The sequence below is a fragment of the Ranitomeya variabilis genome, chromosome 1, assembly GCF_051348905.1.
Source record: "Ranitomeya variabilis isolate aRanVar5 chromosome 1, aRanVar5.hap1, whole genome shotgun sequence".
Lineage (NCBI taxonomy): Eukaryota > Metazoa > Chordata > Amphibia > Anura > Dendrobatidae > Ranitomeya > Ranitomeya variabilis.
In genome coordinates, this window is record NC_135232.1 from 743902461 (window position 1) to 743925331 (window position 22871).

The window sequence follows — 22871 nt, forward strand, 5'->3', positions numbered from 1 at the left end:
TTGTAATGTATATTTACGGTGTGTCCATTGTCAGCTAATTCTTGTTTCCTTCCTTTCTTTGCCATTAGAATCGCCTGTATTGAGATCTGTGTCACTTCCGCATGTCACATTGGACCAAGTCCACTATTCACATCGGCCTATCGTGTTATATGGCAAAATAATAGAACGTAGGATCACCACCACCAAGGAGTCCGTTCACCCTCTACAGAATATTCTATTTGGGCACCTCAGCTCTAGGTCCACCCATCCTGCAATGTGCCTATGTACTCCGCACTTGTGTCTATCTATGTTTCACTATAGCGCTCTGTACCGCTGTTACCGGTTACCTGGGACTGTGTATCGCCTTGTTACCCTGACAACCCGACGTCACTTCCGCTCTCCACACATCACATCTCTGTATGTAACTGCACTGTGTGGTTATTCCCGCGTGACGTCACTTCCGGTGTGCGGCTTTGCCGCTGATTGGTCCTTGGGCACTGTCAGTCCCGCCCTACTTCCTCTTAATGGCGATGTCACCTCTCACCGGCAGACCAGCGGTGGAATCCGCGTCTGCTCCCGCTACAATCTGCCACGGTCTCCACAGGTAATCCTCACACCAGCGCTCATCTAATCCTTTCCTGTTCTCTATGAGGAGGTGACCAACCCCCTCCTTTGTTTCTTTGCACACCCATAGTACCGCTCCTGTTTGGCTCTTGTGTAAGGTATGAGTCATCCTTTATGCCCCCTCTCTTCACACATCCACCGATTGTTATGCATCTCTCACAATCCCCCCGGGGGTTTGTCTGTACACTTTCAGACGCCGCCTCTGTGTGTCTTCTGACCCTTTGGTCCCCTTTATACTCTACAGTACGGTATGTACCTCACCCCTCACTGTTCTATTTATGGGGGGCCCCCTACTTCTGTAAATAAGTGGAGCTCTTTAGCCTAGATCCTTGGGGTTTCTCTCCAGCATATATTTCCTGGATACAATTGACCATTTCTAGGAAGTGATGCCATATTCTCTCCTCAGCATTTATGTATATACTTTTTTTGTATAATTGTTTTCTTTATTTTGTTATTGTTTACCCTTTTTGTATTGTTTTCACATTTGGTTATATTTCACATGTAGTTACTGACGAAGGTCCAGGTGTAGGACCGAAACGTTATATTGAGTACCACTACAATAAAACTCACTCTAAAGCATAAAGTTGAGTGCTAGGTTCTTTTTGATTATATTATACAGTATGTAGCATCATGTGTGGACATTATACAGTATGGAGCATCATGTGTGGCCATTATACAGTATGTAGCATCATGTGGGGCCATCATACAGTATGTAGCATAATGTGTGGCCATTATACAGTATTGAGCATCATGTGTGGCCATTATACAGTATGTAGCATCATGTAGGGCCATCATACAGTATGTAGCATCATGTGGGGCCATCATACAGTATGGAGCATCATGTGTGGCCATTATACAGTATGGAGCATCATGTGGGGCCATTATACAGTATGGAGCATCATGTGTGCCCATCATACAGTATGTAGCATCATGTGTAGCCATTATACTGCTTTGTGTTATATTCAGTTGTTAAGTATGGAAGTTAAATTTATTATTTAGCGTTGATAGTTGTGTTCTAAACTGATAAATATTACAAATATAGGTTTACATAACTTTGTTGCGCTATGCAGGGGGGGGGGGGGCGGGAAGATTTCTTGCACAGGGGCACTCTGCAGTCTGTGTCCGCCCCTGAGACAGATAAACCAAACATTCCTAGGATGTTGCATCTCCTTACGCTTGCCCACACAATCTGGAGACAAGCTACAAGAGTAGTTGATTTCACTGAGGTTGTGGCAAAATGCCACTCTGGCACAATACATACTTCCCTTCTCTACAAGAACATCCCTCTTCTGATTTCTGGAGCTCCAGAAATGTATTGAAAGTTAAAGACTTATATAATCTAAATATTCAAATGTCTTTTGAACAGATACAGACTCAGTATGCAGTTCCAAGAGCTCAATTCTTCAGTTACCTACAACTTAGGTCAGAGATCCCATCCCACATAGGTACAACGCATGCAGATATCTTCATGACAGTACTCCCCTCTCAATGGGGGCCACAGGACCCCCAGGCTTCCCTGGACAACGAGCGTGAAAGGCCCGGATCAATCGATCCACATGGACTTAACACGCCGGCACCCACGACCAGTCCTCAGGACCGTAACCTTTCCAATGGGCCAAGTACTGAAGTGAACGGCGGAGCATACGAGAATCCACCACCCGTTTCACCTCATACTCGGTCTGGCATTCCACCGTAACAGGTAGGGGGTGCGAGGGAGACCTACCTGAGGAAGGCACCGACGACTTCAGAAGCGCCTTATGGAGCACATTGGGGATCCACAACATGGAGGCAAACGCAGGCGAAAGGCCACAGGATTAACCACCTCTAAAATGTCATAAGGGCCAATAAACTTGGAACTCAACTTAGTAGATAGAATCCTAAATCTTATATTCTTGTTGGATAACCATACCTCATCCCCCACCTGGTAAACTGGTCCCACAGAACGTTGTTTATCCACAAAAAAATTATATTTGCCCTGAGTCTCCCCAATGTTTCTCTGAACCTCCCTCCAGACCTCCCACAATCGCAGGAAGGCTGAATCAGCCCCTGGACACCCCGAATTCATCCGGGAAAACTTATCAAAGTCGGGGTGAAACACATAGTTGCAGAAGAACAGGGAAGTACTAGTGGACTGATTGACACGATTATTGAAAGCAAATTCCGCTATGGGTACCGCAGAGCACCAATCATCCTGTCTAGACGTGGCAAGACACCGTAATATCTGCTCTAAAGACTGATTGGTCCTTTCAGTCTGACCGTTGGTCTCGGGATGGTAGGACAATGAAAAGGTCAGACTAATACCAAGCCTTTTACAAAAAGCCCTCCAGAATTTCACCACAAATTGCACCCATCTATCAGACATCACACTGACAGGCACACCATGCAATCGGACCACGTGCTCAATGAATAGTTTTGATAGAGTCTCAGCATTAGGGAGGCCCACCAACAGTGCAAAATGCGCCTGTTTATTGAACCTATCAACAACTACCCAAATCACGGTTTTGCCATTAGAGGGAAGAAGATCGGTGATAAAATCCATGGACAGATGAGTCCACGGCCTATCTGGAATTGGCATTAGCACCAATTCTCTGGCCGGCCGGTTACGGGGGGGTTTTGCATAGGCACAAGTTTAACAGGAGGACACAAACCCAGTCATGTCAGAAGCCAACGAGGGCCACCAAAACAGCCTAGCGATGGCTTTACGCGTGGCCGAGATTCCAGGAAGTCCACCCAGAGCCGAGCCATGGAACTCCCGAAGCACCCTTAATCGATACTGAGCAGGCACAAAGAGCTTATTATCAGGTATGGACGAAGGAGCAAGATATTGAGCCTCACGAATCTCTCGTTCCAATGCCGAGGACAACGCAGCCACCACTCCTCACTGAAGAATGGAAGAAGGAGGTTCAGGAGGTGATATTGGATCTAGGCTAGGAGATAAAGCATCTGCCTTAACATTCTTGGACCCTGGTCTGAAAATAATATAAAACTGAAATCGGGGGAAAAAAGTGACCACCTTGCCTGTCTCGGAGTTAAACGTTTGGCGGACTCGATGTAGGACAGGTTCTTGTGATCCATAATGATAGTGATACGATGGACAGCCCCCTCCAAAAAATGCCTCCATTCTTCAAACGCCTATTTAATGGCAAATAGTTCCCGGTTACCCACATCATAATTCCTCTCACCAGAGGAAATTTTTTTTCGAAAAGAAGGCACAGGGTCTTAATATAGTCAACGTGGTGGGCCCCTGAGACAATACAGCCCCCGCGCCCACCTCCGAGGTGTCCACCTCTACAATAAATGGTTTAGACAAATCACATTGAACCAATACAGGGGCAGTCATGAAACAATTTTTCAAAGAAGAAAACGCTATCAGAGCTGGAGTTGACCAGTTCTTAAAATCAGCCTTCTTGCGAGTTAAATCTGTGAGGGGTTTGGCCACCTGAGAAAACCCCTTAATGAATATTCTATAATAATTAGTGAAACCCAGCAAACACTGAAGACCCTTGAGATCTCTGGGTTGCACCCAATTCACAATGGCCTGTACCTTCCTTGGGTCCATGCGAAACCCCTCAGCAGACAAAATTACCCCAAGAAAGGACAATTCTTGAGCAAAAAATGCACACTTCTCCGGTTTAGCAAATAGCGAGTTCTCCCTAAGCCTCTGAAGAACCGCTCAGAGGTGGCCCATATGACTCTGTTTGTCACAAGACTATATGAGGATGTCATCCAAATAAACTACCATGAAATGCCCAATAAAATCTGAGAAAACATGATTCATGAAATTCTGGAACACTGCTGGCGCGTTAGGCCAAAGGGCATAACCAAATTTTCAAACAAACTTTCAGAGGTGAGAAATGCAGTTTTCCACTCATCCCCCTCATGCATATGGATGAGATTGTATGCTCCCCTGAGGTCCAACTTAGAGAACCACCTGGCTCCCGACAATTGATTGTACAAATCGATTATAAGTAGGAGGGGATAAGTGTCTCTTATAGTGATTTTATTCAGTTCTCAAAAATCGAGGCATGGGCGTAAATCACCATCCTTTTTCTTCACAAAAAAGAACCCCGCCGCCACGGGAGAGACAGATGGTCGAATGTGCCCTTTACGGAGGCTATCAGAGATATACTCCTTCATAGCGGCCCGCTCAGGGCCGGGAAGGTTGTACAAATGGGCTTTGGGCAATTTGGCATTGGGAACAAGATCAACAGCACAATCGAATGGGCGGTGTGGTGGTAGAACCTCAGCCTCCTTTTCAGAGAACACATCCTCAAAGTCCTTCAGGTACTCCGGAATACCCTCCAGGCTGATGGATGACACAAGTACAGTAGTGAGGCAATTTTTACTACAATTAGGACCCCATTTAACAATGCCCCGAGATTCCCAGTTTATCACAGGATTATGTAATTGTAGCCAGGGGAACCCCAACACCAGTCCCACAAGCAAATTGTCCATAACAAAACATGAAATACGTTCCTGGTGTAGGGAACTCACTTTAAGAAGAAACTACTCAGAAACACATTTGATGACATTCTTAGCCAGTGGTGGTTTGTCAATGGCAAAAACAGGAATAGGAGTATCCAGCCTAACTGTCCCTAACTTACACTTGGGTACCAAGTCAGAGTCAATAAAGTTAATGGATGACCCGCAATCAATGATGGCAGAAGTAGGCACAAAGCCACTCCCACAACAAAGTTCTACTTCCAACAAGATTTTTACTAATGCAGAGAAAGGTACCTGAGAGTCTGGGTGACTTCCATGACAATCGCCCAGACTCAGCCGCTTGGTAGTCGGTGGACAGGAGGGGCAGTCCTTTTTCCAATGTCTGGGATCTCCGCAGTAAAAACCCAGCTTTCCTTCACGTTGCTGTTTCCTCTCCTTCTCCTCAAGGTTGGCGGCCCCTACCTCCATAGGTTCAGATGATGGAGGCAAAACAAAAGAACCAGCAGAGAGCAACGGAACCACTCGCTGTGTAACACCTCTCTCCCACAGCCTCCAATCCATACGGAAAGCCTGAGTCATAGCTTTCTCCAATGAGCTGGGAGGTGGATGGAGAGCCAGAGCGTCCTTCAGGTAATCCAACAGTCCACTCCTGAACTGACATCTCAGCGTGGAGTCATCCCAGGACACCTCAGTAGACCATCGATGGAACTCGGAGCTGTACGACTCGGCTGAGCACTTTCCCTGAACCAGACCCATAATAGTGTCCTCTGCCAACCTGACACGGTCTGGTTCATCATAGATAAGTCCTAGGGCCTCAAAGAACCTATCTTCCGACATCTGTTCAGGAGCAGTGGTGGGCAGCGAGAAAAACGCCCAAGATTAGGGAACCTCAGTAAGGAGATAATAGTTCCTACCCACTGAGTCTCATTCCCAGATAATCAGGGTCTAAGAGAAAACAATAATTTACAATTCTCCCTGAAGGTATGAAATGTATCTTTTTTTGCCACAAAAGGTGTCAGGAAGCTTAACTGAGGGTTCAGGAGAGTGCAAAACAACATCTACTGAATCACCAGATCGACTAACAGCATGAGGGGTGGTTCCCTGCATGGTTTTAACAGTCTCCTTCAGCTTTTTTCTTAAGTGAATATGAGACGTATATGAGAATATGAGAATATGCAAATCTGGGTTATCATCCGTGTATTTTACCTAGGTCTCCAATTCTCCGGTTCCGGCAGTGGAGGAAAGGCTGACTGCGATAAGACAAAATCTGGAGGTTCTGAAGGAATCCCTGACCACTCAAGAACGTTATAAGAGATCGGCTGATAGATTCCGTAAACCTGCACCCATGTTCAAGGTAGGAGATTCCGTGTGGTTAGCAACTAAGAATCTGAAGTTAAACGTTCCTTCACAAAAACTTGTGTACGAGGTGTACGGAGCGGAGTCGTGTGTGTGTGTGTACAAAAAGTATGGAGAGGAGCCGTGTGTGTACGGAGTGGAGTCGTGTGTGTGTGTGTACAAAAAGTATGGAGAGGAGCCGTGTGTGTACGGAGTGGAGTCGTGTGTGTATGTATGAGGTGTTGGGAGCGGAGCCGTGTGTGTACGAGGTGTATGGAGCGGAGCCGTGTGTGTGTACGAGGTGTACAAAGCGGAGTCGTGTGTGTGTGTACGAGGTGTACGGAGCGGAGTCGTGTGTGTACGAGGTGTACGGAGTGGAGCCGCGTGTGCAAGGTGTATGGAGCGGATTCGTGTGTGTTCGAGGTGTATGGAGCGGACGCTAGCTGTGTTGGATTGGAGCAGATATTGCTCCTCGCTCTGACACTGACTGGCACAGGAGACACGGAGAGGTTTTTATCAGTGGCGTATCACAGCTGCAGCGACGTGAGCAGTCAGCGGCGCAGCTGGATGACATAATTCAGCGCCGCGGGAGTGGAAGCTGCCGGCTGCTGTGAGGAAGCGCGGTGAAAGGTGTGTGTGTATAGTGATGGAGATAGCAATGATGGGGGTGGCGTAACCATGTGTGGCCATTATACTGTACCCAGCATCATGTGGGGCCATTATACTGTACCCAGCATCGTGTGGGGCCATTATACTGTGCAAAGCATCATGTGGGGCCATTATACTGTATGGACCATCACGTGGAGCCAGTATACTATACACAGCATCATGTGGGGCCATTATACAGTATGGAGCATAATGTGGCCATTATATAGTATGGAGCATCATGTGGAGCCATTATACAGTACGCAGCATCATGTGTGGCTATTATACAGTATGGAGCATCATGTGTGGCCATTATGCAGTATGTAGCATCATGTGTGGCCATTATACAGTATGGAGCATCATGTGTGGCCATTATACAGTATGTAGCATCATGTGGGGCCATCATACAGTATGTAGCATAATGTGTGGCCATTATACAGTATTGAGCATCATGTGTGGCCATTATACAGTATGTAGCATCATGTAGGGCCATCATACAGTATGTAGCATCATGTGGGGCCATCATACAGTATGGAGCATCATGTGTGGCCATTATACAGTATGGAGCATCATGTGGGGCCATTATACAGTATGGAGCATCATGTGTGCCCATCATACAGTATGTAGCATCATGTGTAGCCATTATACTGCTTTGTGTTATATTCAGTTGTTAAGTATGGAACTTAAATTTATTATTTAGCGTTGATAGTTGTGTTCTAAACTGATAAATATTACAAATATAGGTTTACATAACTTTGTTGCGCTATGCAGGGGGGGGGGCGGGAAGATTTCTTGCACAGGGGCACTCTGCAGTCTGTGTCCGCCCCTGAGACAGATAAACCAAACATTCCTAGGATGTTGCATCTCCTTACGCTTGCCCACACAATCTGGAGTCAAGCTACAAGAGTAGTTGATTTCACTGAGGTTGTGGCAAAATGCCACTCTGGCACAATACATACTTCCCTTCTCTACAAGAACATCCCTCTTCTGATTTCTGGAGCTCCAGAAATGTATTGAAAGTTAAAGACTTATATAATCTAAATATTCAAATGTCTTTTGAACAGATACAGACTCAGTATGCAGTTCCAAGAGCTCAATTCTTCAGTTACCTACAACTTAGGTCAGAGATCCCATCCCACATAGGTACAACGCATGCAGATATCTTCATGACAGTACTCCCCTCTCAATGGGGGCCACAGGACCCCCAGGCTTCCCTGGACAACGAGCGTGAAAGGCCCGGATCAATCGATCCACATGGACTTAACACGCCGGCACCCACGACCAGTCCTCAGGACCGTAACCTTTCCAATGGGCCAAGTACTGAAGTGAACGGCGGAGCATACGAGAATCCACCACCCGTTTCACCTCATACTCGGTCTGGCATTCCACCGTAACAGGTGGGGGGTGCGAGGGAGACCTACCTGAGGAAGGCACCGACGACTTCAGAAGCGCCTTATGGAGCACATTGGGGATCCACAACGATGGAGGCAAACGCAGGCGAAAGGCCACAGGATTAACCACCTCTAAAATGTCATAAGGGCCAATAAACTTGGAACTCAACTTAGCAGATAGAATCCTAAATCTTATATTCTTGTTGGATAACCATACCTCATCCCCCACCTGGTAAACTGGTCCCACAGAACGTTGTTTATCCGCAAAAAAATTATATTTGCCCTGAGTCTCCCCAATGTTTCTCTGAACCTCCCTCCAGACCTCCCACAATCGCAGGAAGGCTGAATCAGCCCCTGGACACCCCGAATTCATCCGGGAAAACTTATCAAAGTCGGGGTGAAACACATAGTTGCAGAAGAACAGGGAAGTACTAGTGGACTGATTGACACGATTATTGAAAGCAAATTCCGCTATGGGTACCGCAGAGCACCAATCATCCTGTCTAGACGTGGCAAGACACCGTAATATCTGCTCTAAAGACTGATTGGTCCTTTCAGTCTGACCGTTGGTCTCGGGATGGTAGGACAATGAAAAGGTCAGACTAATACCAAGCCTTTTACAAAAAGCCCTCCAGAATTTCGCCACAAATTGCACCCATCTATCAGACATCACACTGACAGGCACACCATGCAATCGGACCACATGCTCAATGAATAGTTTTGATAGAGTCTCAGCATTAGGGAGGCCCACCAACAGTGCAAAATGCGCCTGTTTATTGAACCTATCAACAACTACCCAAATCACGGTTTTGCCATTAGAGGGAAGAAGATCGGTGATAAAATCCATGGACAGATGAGTCCACGGCCTATCTGGAATTGGCATTAGCACCAATTCTCTGGCCGGCCAGTTACGGGGGGGTTTTGCATAGGCACAAGTTTAACAGGAGGACACAAACCCAGTTATGTCAGAAGCCAACGAGGGCCACCAAAACAGCCTAGCGATGGCTTTACGCGTGGCCAAGATTCCAGGAAGTCCACCCAGAGCCGAGCCATGGAACTCCCTAAGCACCCTTAATCGATACTGAGCAGGCACAAAGAGCTTATTATCAGGTATGGACGAAGGAGCAAGATATTGAGCCTCACGAATCTCTCGTTCCAATGCCGAGGACAACGCAGCCACCACTCCTCACTGAAGAATGGAAGAAGGAGGTTTAGGAGGTGATATTGGATCTAGGCTAGGAGATAAAGCATCCACCTTAACATTCTTGGACCCTGGTCTGAAAATAATATAAAACTGAAATCGGGGGAAAAAAGTGACCACCTTGCCTGTCTCGGAGTTAAACGTTTGGCGGACTCGATGTAGGACAGGTTCTTGTGATCCATAATGATAGTGATACGATGGACAGCCCCCTCCAAAAAATGCCTCCATTCTTCAAACGCCTATTTAATGGCAAATAGTTCCCGGTTACCCACATCATAATTCCTCTCACCAGAGGAAATTTTTTTTCGAAAAGAAGGCACAGGGTCTTAATATAGTCAACGTGGTGGGCCCCTGAGACAATACAGCCCACGCGCCCACCTCCGAGGTGTCCACCTCTACAATAAATGGTTTAGACAAATCACATTGAACCAATACAGGGGCAGTCATGAAACAATTTTTCAAAGAAGAAAACGCTATCAGAGCTGGAGTTGACCAGTTCTTAAAATCAGCCTTCTTACGAGTTAAATCTGTGAGTGGTTTGGCCACCTGAGAAAACCCCTTAATGAATATTCTATAATAATTAGTGAAACCCAGCAAACACTGAAGACCCTTGAGATCTCTGGGTTGCACCCAATTCACAATGGCCTGTACCTTCCTTGGGTCCATGCGAAACCCCTCAGCAGACAAAATTACCCCAAGAAAGGACAATTCTTGAGCAAAAAATGCACACTTCTCCGGTTTAGCAAATAGCGAGTTCTCCCTAAGCCTCTGAAGAACCGCTCAGAGGTGGCCCATATGACTCTGTTTGTCACAAGACTATATGAGGATGTCATCCAAATAAACTACCATGAAATGCCCAATAAAATCTGAGAAAACATGATTCATGAAATTCTGGAACACTGCTGGCGCGTTAGGCCAAAGGGCATAACCAAATTTTCAAACAAACTTTCAGAGGTGAGAAATGCAGTTTTCCACTCATCCCCCTCATGCATATGGATGAGATTGTATGCTCCCCTGAGGTCCAACTTAGAGAACCATCTGGCTCCCGACAATTGATTGTACAAATCGATTATAAGTAGGAGGGGATAAGTGTCTCTTATAGTGATTTTATTCAGTTCTCAAAAATCGAGGCATGGGCGTAAATCACCATCCTTTTTCTTCACAAAAAAGAACCCCGCCGCCACGGGAGAGACAGATGGTCGAATGTGCCCTTTACGGAGGCTATCAGAGATATACTCCTTCATAGCGGCCCGCTCAGGGCCGGGAAGGTTGTACAAATGGGCTTTGGGCAATTTGGCATTGGGAACAAGATCAACAGCACAATCGAATGGGCGGTGTGGTGGTAGAACCTCAGCCTCCTTTTCAGAGAACACATCCTCAAAGTCCTTCAGGTACTCCGGAATACCCTCCAGGCTGATGGATGACACAAGTACAGTAGTGAGGCAATTTTTACTACAATTAGGACCCCATTTAACAATGCCCCGAGATTCCCAGTTTATCACAGGATTATGTAATTGTAGCCAGGGGAACCCCAACACCAGTCCCACAGGCAAATTGTCCATAACAAAACATGAAATACGTTCCTGGTGTAGGGAACTCACTTTAAGAAGAAACTACTCAGAAACACATTTGATGACATTCTTAGCCAGTGGTGGTTTGTCAATGGCAACAACAGGAATAGGAGTATCCAGCCTAACTGTCCCTAACTTACACTTGGGTACCAAGTCAGAGTCAATAAAGTTCATGGATGACCCGCAATCAATGATGGCAGAAGTAGGCACAGAGCCACTCCCACAACAAAGTTCTACTTCCAACAAGATTTTTACTAATGCAGAGAAAGGTACCTGAGAGTCTGGGTGACTTCCATGACAATCACCCAGACTCAGCCGCTTGGTAGTCGGTGGACAGGAGGGGCAGTCCTTTTTCCAATGTCTGGGATCTCCGCAGTAAAAACCCAGCTTTCCTTCACGTTGCTGTTTCCTCTCCTTCTCCTCAAGGTTGGCGGCCCCTACCTCCATAGGTTCAGATGATGGAGGCAAAACAAAAGAACCAGCAGAGAGCAACGGAACCACTCGCTGTGTAACACCTCTCTCCCACAGCCTCCAATCCATACGGAAAGCCTGAGTCATGGCTTCCTCCAATGAGCTGGGAGGTGGATGGAGAGCCAGAGCGTCCTTCAGGTAATCCAACAGTCCACTCCTGAACTGACATCTCAGCGTGGAGTCATTCCAGGACACCTCAGTAGACCATCGATGGAACTCGGAGCTGTACGACTCGGCTGAGCACTTTCCCTGAACCAGACCCATAATAGTGTCCTCTGCCAACCTGACACGGTCTGGTTCATCATAGATAAGTCCTAGGGCCTCAAAGAACCTATCTTCCGACATCTGTTCAGGAGCAGTGGTGGGCAGCGAGAAAAACGCCCAAGATTAGGGAACCTCAGTAAGGAGATAATAGTTCCTACCCACTGAGTCTCATTCCCAGATAATCAGGGTCTAAGAGAAAACAATAATTTACAATTCTCCCTGAAGGTATGAAATGTATCTTTTTTTGCCACAAAAGGTGTCAGGAAGCTTAACTGAGGGTTCAGGAGAGTGCAAAACAACATCTACTGAATCACCAGATCGACTAACAGCATGAGGGGTGGTTCCCTGCATGGTTTTAACAGTCTCCTTCAGCTTTTTTCTTAAGTGAATATGAGACGTGGCAAGGGTCCGATGTTCCTCTGAAAAATCCCACATTATCTGTGTCAAACTGGACACTTGATCCGCCAAGTTACCAAGCGGATCAATGACCCGAAAAAAAAAAAGCAAAATCCCCTTTTAAATGTGTGGTCAGTGATAATGTGATGTGGCTGCAGTGTATTGTACCGCAACCTCCACCAGGTGGTGCTGGTGAGGGAAGAGAGGTTGCACACTAACAGCGTAGCAACACTGAGCAGCCGCACAGGTGTCACAGGTAACGAAAGAGTGGTCAGATGAGCAGAGTCAGAAACTGTCAGGAGCAGAGGTACCACAAGTCACAGCATGCACGAAGTCAGATACAAGCCAGAAGTCAGAGCCAAATGGGAGCACGGTATCCAAAATGTGAGACGTAAGATGAAGTCGGGGTACAAGCCAGAGGTCAAAGCCGGTAGGGGAACGAGGTATCAGAGACTGAAAGCAAGAGGCAGGGTTCAGAGATCAGGCTGAGTCATACACTGTAAAGAAAACCACCAGATGGACACTATGTCAGGGATAGGGACTGGGTCTCACACAAGTATGGGAAGTCAGAGGCAGAAGGATCACCAGGGTATACTGGTCAGCTGCTCTAGCCTGGAAGCATGAACTATTACTGACGCTGGCCAGCAGACTGCAGAGGATTGAAAAAGCCTAGCCAGCTCCAAAACGAGGCTGAGGGTGTTAACCCCCGCATGACCAGTCCAGAGAGGGAATAACAGAAAACAAACTCCGGACTGGATCATGACAGTAACATTGCTGGACGGATAATGACCAGACATGGGAATGAACACTACTAATTCATGCATTGTTGCTTTTAATTTTGTAAGCCAGTGTAATAGCAAAGTGTACTCCTGTTTATGGACATGGGAAATGTGTTTGTTCTTATGTATATTTTCAATAAACAAAGTTAAAAATAAAAACTTATTTGGAATGAGTCAATAAACAATCACCAATCTGCAACAAAATACTCTTTATTCAGTTCTTCAAAGAGGCCATTCACATTATTACAGTGCACCATCGGTCCATCAACTGTGAAAAATTGTGTTAAAGTGTTACTTCTGTTACGGTAATAACACACTTTGACATCATCATGAAGAAGATTCTTCTGTTTCAATCTAGATGCAAGAAGTTCAGCTTTATCTGTCATGGTTCTGTTTGTCATGCAGCAATATGGTGTGTCTAGGGCAGTGTTCCCCAACTTCGGTCCTCAAGAGCCACCAACAGGTCATGTCTTCGGGATCTCCTTAGTATTGCCCAGGTGATAGTTGCATCACCTGCACAGGCAAGAATTCAATCACCTGTGCAATACTAAGGAAATCCTGAAAACATGACCTGTTGGTGGCTCTTGAGGACCGGCGTTCGGGAACGCAAGTCTAGGGTTTATCTTGGTAGCCTGCCTTTGGATTTGTGAAACATATAGTGGTTCATTCGTTCTTTACTTTCCTTCAACAGAATATGCGAGTAGGGAGGTGTACTTATTATTATTAATTTTTTTTAAGGAATAATCACAAAAAGATGTTGTGCAGTGGCGACAAAAACAAATTTTTGGAGGTAAGTTATTTTAACAAATCAATGTGATTGATGAGTTAAAGCTAGTGTTATGCTTCCCATATACAGCTCTGGCAAAAATTAAGAGACCACTGCAAAATGTTCAGCTTGTCTGATTTTTCTCTTTATAGGTATATTTTTGAGTAAAATGTAAATTGTTTTTAGTCTATAAACTTCTGACAACATGTCTCCGAAGTTCCAAGCAGTAAAGTTTGTAGTTTTTTCTGACAAAGAAAAATGGTCAAAATAAAAAAAACCCCCAGTGCTTCCAGACCTCAAATAATGCAAAGAAATCAAGTTCAAAATCATTTAGAAGCAACAATACTAATGTTTTAAAGGGAATCTGTCACCTAATTTTGGCCCTATAAGTTTCGGCCACCGCCATCAGGGGCTTATCTACAGCATTCTGTAATGCTGTAGATAAGCCCCCCCAAGTGTGAAATCTGCCTTAACCACAGAACCTTGCCCTTGACCTTGCTTTTTTTATTGAATGGCTGTACATAATTGTATGTGACACTGGAGGGGTGGGGGAATCTCAAGGGAGAAGATGAATCTCCAACAAAACAAGAATATTAGTAAGGATTTTGCTGTTGAAATTTCTGCAACTGTCTCATTAATATAATTGGAACTTTTTTTTCGCAGATGAATGGAACTAATTTTTAGCTGCAGGAATTACTACAACAAAATCTACCATGTGTGAATCCATTTTTAATTCCTCTGTTACATTTTAAAAATAAGCTCGTATTTCATAAGAGTCATTATTAAAAACAAAATCTTTGAATGACATTTCAGTTCCAACCACAGTGTGTCAGTATTTCCTCGCTTAAGAAACAAAACTTGCAAGTTTTTATTAATACAGAGGTTTTTTATTAAACACAAAAGGAAGGAAAGCGATGACAAATGGTCACACACAATAAGTAGAAATACTATAAACTTTATTAATAATATACAACAATATTAAGAACAGGTGAAGGGAGGGAAGGTAGTAACAGCACAAAAATCACTGCTAAAGAGTTAACAGGAAGGGCGCCACCAGAAATAACAGTCCTACAGGCTTATATATTACCAGAATAGAAAAAATAAGCAAAAGTAAGAAAACCAAATAGTAAAAAACTAAATAAACCACAAAATAATAACTGAATCCTACTGAGGACAGGAAGACCGAGCCAATAGCAATAGTTCACATGTAAGATAGGTGATTATAAGAGCCGCTGTATTGCTATCCAACTTAAAGTACCATGACCTATCAAACAGACATAATAAGTACTATTAAAGCAAGGTACCCACCGCACGGAGGACTGTAGTACTGGAGGCGCGCTTCCACCCCAACGCGCGTTTCGGCGATCACACCTTCATCAGGGGGCAAAGACAATAAGTGCACATGAGTTTAAAAAGCACCCGGGCAGGAAATGAGCGGGTGCAGCGACCAAAGAAGTCCGTGCGGCAACAGGAAAATGAGAGATAGTGACCGCATATGCAGGAAGTAGAGGGGCGTGGTTATCCAAGTGATCGCGCAGTGCCATGGAAACCATAACGCACAGCGTCAACAAAACAGCGCGGTACCATGGAAACCATAACGCTGCAGCGTCAGAAAAAAGCGCAACACCATGGGAACCACGACGCCGACAAGGTCCGAGAAAGGCTAGATGATCGCGTAATTCCATACGAACCACAACGCCGGCAGCGTCCAAGAGGGCCAAAGAAAGCCGAGGACCACTGGGGCCCCAGGTGATCTGCAGCATCCAAAGGCCACAATAGGAACGCGCCGGCGTATAGGAATAAATAAGGCAGCACCCAAAGATGGAAACAATGCGAAAAATGCTGCTAAATGGAATTACCACAACCACTACAGCATAAAATGTGTTACGGACCTGAAGGCATAGAAACTGTGATAATTAATAAGAGGGGGTTGCTATACTTGGATCTACCTCCCCAAAACAATCTCTCAGAACAGCCATAAAGGCAAATTCACAGAAAATGACAAAACATAGACCAAACATCACTCAATCACCTATAATCCCAGAAAGATTAATACAAGGGACTTGTCACACAGTCTTAGGAAAATTAATACAAAGGACTTATCACACATTCTATGTATTATAAACGCAGTAAAAGTTGATGACACTAACATATATAGATAACAATAGTATATATAGAAAAAATATATATATACAACTGCGATTGTAAATACAGAGTTTCATCGTAGTGGCCACAGTCCATTCCTCATTTGTGCCTTCTAAATCCTTTTCTTTCTTTCAGATTGTTATGGAGATGTCCTCTTCATACCGTTATAGAATAAGAATCTGGAATATGCCGCAGAGTACTACCAGGTCGACCTGTGCTAAAAACCATAAGGTAAGTTAAAAATAAGGTTAAAAACAAAGAACTAACAGCGTAGAAGTGCAGATACTACTGGCAGGACCGACAACAATATATACACTTAGGAGAGGAGCAGCTATACATAGCATATAGTATTAATACTAATCTTACAGGAAGGGAGCATAGCTAATATTGTCATTAAGACCAGTCGGCTGCACCGTGCCCAGAGTCCATATCCATCTTGACTCGACACGGGCCAGCCTCTGAAAGGTACCACCACCACGGATCCCTACTTCAAGTAAATCAATCCCTCTAGCCCTGAGAAGGCCAGGATTGCAGTCGTGAAAGATCTTAAAGTGACGTGGTAGTGTTTTGAGGGTGGATGTGTCTTCCACAGTAGCCGCTGCGCCTATGCCCAAAACATGTTCACGAATGCGTGTTTTGAGTTGGCGGGTGGTCATGCCAACATACATTTTGTCACATGGACATGTGACAACATAGATCACATTAGTGCTGGTACAAGTGATTTTTTTCTTGATTGTAAATTCACGTGATCTATCCCAGTTGGCAAAAACGCCAATTCTCTCAATGTTTGGGCATGCGACACAGCGGCCACACGGAACACACCCCACCCGAACCGCCATACTGTCCAGGAAAGTGGTCATCCTCTCACCAGTGTAGTAACTATGTACCAGGGCATCCCTAAGATTCCTGGATCGTCTGACTGCAATCCCAGCCCTCTCAGGAAGATATCGTGCAATAACGGGGTCAGCCCTCAATACATGCCATGATTTTTGTAGGATCCTTTTCATCATCGGAAATTGGGAGTGGTACCTAGTAACAAAACGGACGATATCATGCTCTTGTTTAGCATTGCTCTTGTATAGTAGTGAATCCCTCGAAGAGTGTTTTGCTCTATTGAAAGCTTTTTTTATGCTACGTTTACTGTGGCCTCTGGACAGTAATCTGTTTTTTAGGTCTTCGGCCTGCTCACAAAAATCCGTCTCAGTAGAACAAAGTCTACGTAGACGGAGAAATTGTCCCGTGGGAACTGATTGGATGACATGATCAGGGTGTGAGGAGGAGGCGTGCAACAAGAGATTGGTGGAAGTTGGTTTCCTATAAATAACTGTCTGCAGGTCACCACGTACATCTCGTTTGATCATGACATCTAAAAATTCGATGGCATTGCCATCGAATTTGTATGTCAATTTAATATTACTGGTGTTATTATTAAGGGATGTCATGAATTCCTGCAGACTAGTAGAAGAACCCCGCCAGATCATCAAAATGTCATCAATGTACCGTGTCCACAAGAGGACACGGCACATTGACTCCGGATGATCGGGCAGGGAGAGGTCCCTCTCCCACAGCCCCAAGAACAGGTTGGCGTATGCAGGGGCAAAAGGGGCACCCATTGCTGTTCCTTGGAGCTGCAGGAAGAAGGACCCCTTAAAAACAAAAAAATTATGAGTTAAAGAAAATTCCAGGAGATCACAAATAAGTTTTTGGATTTCAATTGAAGAGTTGGATGCATCTAAAAAGAACTGGACCGCTCGAAGGCCATCATGGTGTCGAATACTGGTATATAAAGATTCGACGTCGGCTGTGACTAGTAATTCCTCATCCCCGAGACAGACCCCATCCATAAGTCTCAGGAATTCACCCGTATCTTTAAGATACGACGGAAGACTTGTAACCAATGGCTGCAGCTTAGAGTCGATCCATTGATTTACCTTCTCGAGGTAATTACCTCTGCCAGATATTATAGGGCGTCCAGGGGGCGTCTTCGTGTCCTTATGTATCTTGGGGAGGAGATAAAATGTCGGAATTGTAGGATCACTTGTCAGCAATGCTGATGCTAATTCATTCGTGATCGTACCTGCATCTCTAGCTTGTTTAACAATGTCAACAAGTTGCTTAGAGAAGGCGGACAAGGGGTTAAACGTGAGTTTTTTATAACACACTTTGTTATTCAACTGGCGATAGGCCTCTTTCTCATACATTGAATTAGGCCAGACAACTACGTTACCCCCCTTGTCCGCCGGCTTAAACACAACATCCCCAAGATTCTGAAGGACACGAAGACGTCCCCTCTCCTCATATGTTAGATTATCTTTATAGATATGTTTGGGGATTCCCTGAAAATCTTTGGTGACCATTTGTACAAACAAGTCTACGTTTGGGCATGAAGACAGAGGAGGAAATTTTTTGGATCTAGACCGAATGGAGGTTGGGATCATACCTCCTTCAGGGGTGTCGTGTTCCACTGCCAATTCTTCCAGAGTACGAAGGATTTTGCTGTTGAAATTTCTGCAACTGTCTCATTAATATAATTGGAACTTTTTTTTCGCAGATGAATGGAACTAATTTTTAGCTGCAGGAATTACTACAACAAAATCTACCATGTGTGAATCCATTTTTAATTCCTCTGTTACATTTTAAAAATAAGCTCGTATTTCATAAGAGTCATTATTAAAAACAAAATCTTTGAATGACATTTCAGTTCCAACCACAGTGTGTCAGTATTTCCTCGCTTAAGAAACAAAACTTGCAAGTTTTTATTAATACAGAGGTTTTTTATTGCAGAAAATGTTCATTTTTGTTATGCACATTCTGAGGTCCGTACAAAGATTGGACCATAATGCACGGACTGGCCAAGGGTCTCCTGACCCAAGAGTGACAGCTTATGAAGCATTGCAGTCCGATCTCGGACTGATTTATACTTACATCTGAATGTGCCCTGAGCCTGAATATACATGTTGCAGATACACCAAAAGTTGATGTGCCATACTGGTGGGTTATTTCAGCTTGACCCCAGCTAATCAGTATTTTCACACTGATTTTTTATTATGAATTTTGAACCTAATCTTCAAATTCCTTATCTAAAACCCATCCAAATTCTCTGTAATGTGGATTTTTGAAGTTTACGTGTTTTAATATCCATGAAAAAGAAAACCTTGTTTGAACATACCCAAAATTGGTTTTAGTTTTTTTGGTCGTCAGTTTATACAGCTAAAGGGCAATTCAACAATTGAGACTGCTGTTAGCTGCTGTCTGTGAGATAACGCTCTGCAACTCCATGTCAGAGTGCATCATGGGAGCGAAATGTCCTCCATTTGGTGCAGGGTTGCGGCAAACATAAATTGCATAAATGCCTCGTGTAGACGTACAGCTGCATTGTCCAGCATGATAAAGCCATCACTGTTTAGTTGTGGATTGGCCATAGTTTTCCCACATTGACATCTATCGGGGAAAATGTGGCATCGAAAAATTGAAAAGTTTTTTTTGCTTTCTGTAATGAATCCCATTAGTTAGCGGATACGTTCTATAAACTAATCTTGAATCTTCGGAGACCGGTTGCTGTCTGCTTTTAATAATTGCATGTCATATCACTTCATATTCAATACTTCCTTCCTGGCTATTTCTCTTTCCTGACTGCCTCTTTTTCCAACTTTCTTGAATTTTGCCAGACATTTTGGATGTTTCGCTTGGATTATACATTTAGATCTGTAAATTATGTTCCAAGCTTCTGACACATTTTTAAACTATTATCCTAAAATAATTGATTTGAGTATCGGTGGTGGTTTCAGGGAGGTATGATGTTGGTTGCAATGTTCTGCTTTTAATGAAGCAAAATAATTATTTGTCTCCACCTTAAAGGATATTCAGATTTTTGACAAATTAATTTATGTATAAGGTACCAATATGCTGCATGCATGGACTTCATCTGAAGGAGAGAGACTTGTAAAATTGCATTATTTTTGTTCCTACGTTTGTGAGTATTTGCCTTTCCTCTAGCCTCTGTGTACATCACCTTGCACAATGACCTGGGTCCAGTGGCTCATGGGGTCCAAAGGTCTTCTACCGCTTTAGAAGACTTGAAGATTATAAATGGCACATAGGTAGGTGCTTAGGAGAGTGTGAACACACGTGCAAACCTATTTATTACTGGAAGCAGAGATTGGGGACACATCTCTTGGAGCAGATTGACCAATTTCTTAGGGATCGTTTTACCATCTAATTTGTATGAAGGTGCCCTCCAGATTTAGGTGATGTGGGGAGCATATTTTAAAATAAATCCCCACCAGGTTGGTCAGCGGTGTCTGGCAGCAGCTTATTCATCTTTCACCACTGAAAACATATGCCTACTCAGCAGAAGAGTGTGCATGTGTGTGTGGGTTCAGGAGAAATGGATGGTGAATGATGAAGTCAAACGTTTTCTTAGGTGTATGTCATTATGCACCGCAAAAGTAGTTGTCCATGTGTAAGGAGGAGAGATGGCCGCGGCATGCCTTTTCTGGAACAAGTCCGGAACCATTGGTGCTGTCACCCGTGTTGCAGGGGGGAGAGTTTAGTTCCCTGGACAGACTTTTGAACTTAAGACTAGGGGGCGTGGAAGACAAAAAAGGGCGACAATACACAGGAACCAGGCCAGTTTGGGCGGGAAGTGATAGTGTGCGAGAACAGAGTGCAAGCCTTCCTGCACAGCACTGTCAGAATGAAGTAGGCCTAAGCCAGAGGGGCCTACGCCAGCTTACCGGAGACCACAGGTGCAAATGCTTCCAGAAACCTCTGTCTGTGCTGACTCCTGTAGCGATACCGACCGTGAGTGGTTCCTCCCTGCAGACAGACCGTAGAGGGCGCACCCCCAGACAGGACCACCAGGCCTCAGAGAGAGTGCGGCTACCTGACATACCCGCTCCCGTACACTCTCATACTGTGTTGGTAAGTAAGAGAAAGGACTGTTCCTCCTTCAGTGAATCTTCCTCTTGGACCCAGAACCTGCGACCGGACATTCCAGGACCACTGACGACACCAGAATCCAAGGCCCTTTCCATACCAGAACCACACCGGATTCTTCAAGCGTTCAGGCCAGAACGCCACCGCGACCATCTCAGAGACTACTCCTCATCAACCCCGGATTGATAAGTTTGATGCTTTTGAACTCTTGTTTGTCTATTCATATACCTGTTGCCCCTAAGTTAACAGTTTTACTGCCCTATCTTCCATTTATCCCCTCCCTTTGTGGAGTAACGCTGTTAGATTAAATTCCTCTGTTAACCCTTGCTCTGCCTCCAAACGTTACTGCATCCTCACACCGGCTTTCACATGATTAGTAAAACATGGCTGATTTCCTTCAGAAACAGTGTCACCCCTGACCATGATTTGTGTCTCATATCATTGAATGGACCTGAGCTGCATACCACGCACAAGCCATGGTCGTGTTTGGAGCGGTTTCTGATCATGTTTTCTAATACTGAATAACCCCTATAGAGGAAGCTTCCATCAGAATAAAAAAACTGCAGAATACAGTTCAGGTGATTATAATCCAAGTCCAAAAAACTGGGTAGAAGTATTTCTGTAGTATACGTTGTGTGCGCTGTGTATGTTGTGTGCGCTGTGTATGTTGTGTGCGCTGTGTATACATTGTGTGCACAAGGTATATGTTGTGTGCGCTGTGTATGTTGTGTGCACTGTGTATGTTGTGTGCACTGTGTATGTTGCGTGCGCTGTGTATACATTGTATGCGCTGTGTATGTTGTGTGCGCTGTGTATGTTGTGTGCACTGTATGTTGTGTGCGCTGTGTATGTTGTGTGCGCTGTGTATTTTGTGCGCTGTGTATGGTGTGCGCTGTGTATGTTGTGTGCGCTGTGTATGTTGTGCGCTGTGTATGTTGTGCGCTGTGTATGTTGTGCGCTGTGTATGTTGTGCGCTGTGTATGTTGTGTGCGCTGTGTATGTTGTGTGCGCTATGTATGTTGTGTGCGCTGTGTATACATTGTGTGCGCTGTGTATACGTTGTGTGTCCAAGGTATATGTTGTGTGCGCTGTGTATACATTGTGTGCGCAAGGTATATGTTGTGTGCACTGTGTATGTTGTGTGCGCTGTGTATGTTGTGTGCACTGTGTATGTTGTGTGCACTGTGTATGTTGCGAGCGCAAGGTATATGTTGTGTGCACTGTGTATGTTGTGTGCGCTGTGTATGTTGTGTGCTGTGTATGGTGTGTGCTGTGTATGTTGTGTGCGCTGTGTATGTTGTGTGCGCTGTGTATGTTGTGTGCGCTGTGTATGTTGTGTGCGCTGTGTATGTTGTGTGTGTATGTTGTGTGCGCTGTATATGTTGTGTGCGCTGTGTATATGTTGTGTGCGCTGTGTATGTTGTGTGCGCTGTGTATGTTGTGTGTGCTGTGTATGTTGTGTGTGCTGTGTATGTTGTGTGCACTGTGTATAATTGTTAATGATGACGGGGGTTTTTCTAAACTGACCAATGAACTTACCAATTTGCATAAATCTTTAACAAAAGTGTGGTGGAACCTGAGAAGCTTGGAGGAATACAAGCTATCTAGTCTTGTTCCTCGGGGACTCAGGATCCAGATTTTCCCTGCTTGGGAGGTTGATGACTGTTTTCGCCAGAATTGGGAGAGTGGTTTAATGAAGTGCTCTGTAATTCTCATAGACATGTTGATTGCACATGATCAGGCCCTCCTAAATAAAGTAAAGGAAGATATAAAAACCAGAGAGACTCAATTAGCTAGCTTTGATGTATCATTAGTCTCCTCTTTCAAACAGCAACTTAAAATCAGTGTTGAGAAATATGAAAGGGAGATCTCTGAGGGTAAGAAACGTAAATTCCAAAGAGATAAATCTGACTTCTCTAATGG

At 44.7% G+C, this 22871-nt stretch overlaps 1 long non-coding RNA gene across 1 annotated transcript; it reads left to right on the forward strand.

Moving 5' to 3' along the window:
- The first annotated feature begins 15397 nt into the window (after positions 1-15397).
- LOC143765249 (uncharacterized) lies at positions 15398-21118 on the forward strand. The gene is made up of 3 exons (XR_013213355.1): positions 15398-15614; positions 16146-16241; positions 20988-21118. It is a non-coding gene; the product is annotated as an uncharacterized LOC143765249 (long non-coding RNA).
- Positions 21119-22871: the final 1753 nt, after the last annotated feature.